A 3,774-nucleotide genomic window follows, 5' to 3' on the forward strand; every position below is an offset into this window, starting at 1 on the left:
AGCGATGATTATTTCAACATGTAGTTATCGTATACACATATAAACTGCTTGTTGAACGAAGAGAGAGAGAGAGAGAGAGAGAGACGCAACGTGATGCGGATCTCGAGTACCTCAGACATTACCGGTGAAAGGTGACGTAGACAAGTATCTGGTAACGTAACAGTCCGATGTCTAACAATAGATCGTTTCGCTCCATTAGACACGCTCGTACACAAAATTCGCAAGCGGGATTCCGGAGTGATATATCGAAATTAATCTCCAATGCGCCGCGTCGCGTTGCGTCGCACCGACTATCGATAGATTTCAACGCGTGAATAAGCGAGCATCCGTAATGAGACGGATAACGTTGCCGGTCGAATACTTTCGGAGAGCCTGTCCGGCTGAATAAATTAGTGGCGTCTCATTTTTGTTATCGCCGCGTTGTCGGATACCGCCGTGCCGTTCTCGCGGGACACATCGGTAGGTGAAAATAATAAGAAGAGAGGAAAGATCGGGACGAGAGAGAGAAAGACACATGTCCCACGTCTTGATTAACTGCGCGCGGATACGAGCTACGTACTTGCCTCGCTGTGGCTGCAGCGAATAGGTCGTTTCGCTCCATTAGTCGTAAAAGCGCGTGCGATTCTTCTATACCGTCGCCCATAATTAGATATTGTGCATTACTCTCTTGGTGGTGCGCGTATGTACTTGCGTGCGCGGTGATACGAGTGTAGCGATTTGTACGCGCAATACGTAATCCGAGTACTTTCCCCTCTTTTCTCTCTTTCTCTCGCACTCGTTATTAAAACGTTCTATTAGTTCGAGGTAATGATCCGATCGCACCTACCGAGTGAAAAATTGTAATTTTCAGAACGGAGACGGACGTTGAGATCGCGCGCGGTGCGGCACGCAAGTGCCACGGTTTCCCACCGCTAAACGCCAGTCACATTAATCTACCGACGATCGTGGGTAGCAATCAGCAAAATCGCGCGGCGCTACGCGCAATTATGCTCTAACTGGGCGTCAGGAAATTAAGCGTGTTATTTAAATTGAGAGTGACGAAACATTACTGATGACAATTAAATCAATTAGGAATGCGTATTGTAAATTCGCTATACCTGCCATTCTTCTAAAGGTTTCATGACGCTTAATTCATTCGGGGGCATATTATTTTATTTGGAGGACTTATGTCCTCCCAGGCATTTCATTCTTGTTAATAAACGGGGACTCTGATTTACTAATTGCCTCTTGAGTAAAAAAAATTTCGGTGTTAAGAAATCGAGGACGGACGCATCTCCCGAGGATCGCTCTCCGCCGCGCCGTATAAACTTGCCCCGCATAATTGATTTCCGGGAAATAACCCGACGGCGAATCTCGTGCATTATTAACCGGAATCCGGACGGAACCGGCCGACGGACATCAAAGTCGGGCACCACTAATCAAGTCGCAAACGGCGAAACCGTTTGCCTCCAGAAAAACGTCGTTCGTATACGCGAGTCGCGACGACTCGCATCACCGCTCTCGTCGCCGGGCCCCGGGTCGAGAAACGAGAGAGATCCCCCGTATAGAGGGGAAAGAACATCCCCGAGAGGGACGTGGATCACGGATCTCCCCGGACACCGGTGCGCGCTTCTTCAACAAATAGATCGTCCCGTTCCATTACGGCCGCGCCGTGTGCGGTGCGCGCTCACACTCGACCGCCCGCCGATAATTAGGCACGGTCCGCGTGAGACCGGCTGTGGTACGCGCGCGTGTAACGACATGCGATTCGATGATATAACTCACGCGCCTCGACCTCCGGTCCGACAGCGAGCCAGGATGGTGGTATAAAGTCGAGCGCGTAATCGCGTGTATAAGTCGGCGGCTCCGACTGGGCGCGCAGGAACTTGGGTCCCGCAAGATATTCCATCGCGAGAAGCGAATAGAAAATCGATCGCTTTGCAATTTCCTCTAAAAAAAAACTCGATCTTCGACATGTGCAATGTCAGAAGAAATATACTCGCCAAACGGAACGACCGTGGTGTCACTCGACTCGCAAGATTATCCCGTCGTTAGAGCCTAAATGTACCTTCAGCGTGTAGGCGCACCAGCTCTACGTGGGATGTTCGGAGGAGAACCGAGCCGGCTATATCGAGGCGTACCAAGCGCAAGGCGAGCGTTTTGCTCGACAAGGTGAGGGGGAGCACATCGTGGAAGCACAGTAGCGGCAGCCCCGGGCATCACCACGAAGGCCACCTCATTATTTATCGCGATATCAACCTATATTTCACATACATGTATAGAGGACAGGGAGAAAGGGAGAAGGAGGCAGAGGAAGTCGGAGAGAGCTAAAGAGAACGAAGGAAAGACAGAGGAGATAGCCGTTCCTTTCGTCCGTTTTCTTCCTCTTCGTTTCCCTTTCGCCACCTATATCCTTCCCCCTCCTTTCTTTCCCCGTTACGCACTTGCATCCGGCGAGACTCACACCTGTAGCTATGTAACTGTTACGGCACTATCTCGCTCTGATCATGCGCAATTTTAACGTTCTTCGCAGTTCTTCAAGCAGTTTGGTGAATATCTTTCGAAAAAAAAGTTCAGAGTTTGCGAAATTTAAATGCCGCAAACTAGGAATTCCTAGTTTTTTAATATGTCACATTAGTGCGAACATTAGTTTCGAAAGACAAAATTAATTACGATTTTGTGATATATGTTTGCAATTTTCTAAAATCTATTAATATTGCTAACATTGCTTATACATATTTATCAACGATAATGCTTGTACTTTCTATATTGGGTGATGTTTCTCCCATATGCCATGTATCATGTAGACGCATACTTTCGTGACAAAAACCGAAAAACAATGAGGTAATATCGCACTCGCTAATGCAACGTGCGCATTCTTTCCTATTGCGATTCAGTCTCGATGGCCTCAGCGACGTTTCTCGCTCTTTGCTCGTACTGCGGGCGCCACTCTCGTACGCTTTGCTTTTCGCCACTCGCCTAATTAACTCCGTCGATTGTCGGCGGATGGCAAGAAGCCGCCGGGTAGCGGATGGTTACGACTAGAACTAATCTCGCTCCGTACGCTCCGGGCTCCAATGCGTCTCGACTGAAAAACTGGGTCTCGCGATAATTGAGAGGGTGCGCGATGGGAACGCGTTAATGAAAGAAAAAGCCGGATTGACCGTCTCAAAATGGAAGGCACTTCGGTTCCCGTAATATGTATTTATCAGGACAAAGAGAAGCTTATGATGTAAGTTTTTCTCAAAAGCGAGGTGCGTTATTCTCAAATATAAAAACAAATAAGACTCTCGGATTGATATCATTCGGTCGATCGCAACGTCTTGACGTCAGTGCGACGCATGATCGATCGGCGTACACGTCTCTATCCGTTTTTCCTCTCTCGCGATGGTATTAAGAAATCAAGAGACACGGTAGTGTCTCGCGCCAAGTATACGTATATCTTACGCGGGCTCGGAACGTGATACACGGTGTCACACAAACTCTCGAGCTGCCACGGATGGGTTCCGATACGCGCGAGAACGGCGTTACAGAGTGAGAAACGGAACAGTAAACGAAAATAGTTACAGACCCCCCGCTGGACCTCGTGAAGGGATAAATTAGTTTTCTCTCTACTGTGCGCCTCTATGTCGCTTGTAGGTTTCGTAGGTACAAAGATATCCTCGGCGATACCGTATATCCGAAACGTTTCTAGATTGATATTATGAAATAATCTTGTCTGGGATTTTGAAGGCGAGCGACAAAATCTTATATATATATATATATATATATATATATATATATATATATATATAT

The sequence above is a fragment of the Temnothorax curvispinosus genome, unplaced genomic scaffold (assembly GCF_003070985.1).
Source record: "Temnothorax curvispinosus isolate PA1 unplaced genomic scaffold, ASM307098v1 QBEX01004775.1, whole genome shotgun sequence".
In the NCBI taxonomy this organism is placed as follows: domain Eukaryota; kingdom Metazoa; phylum Arthropoda; class Insecta; order Hymenoptera; family Formicidae; genus Temnothorax; species Temnothorax curvispinosus.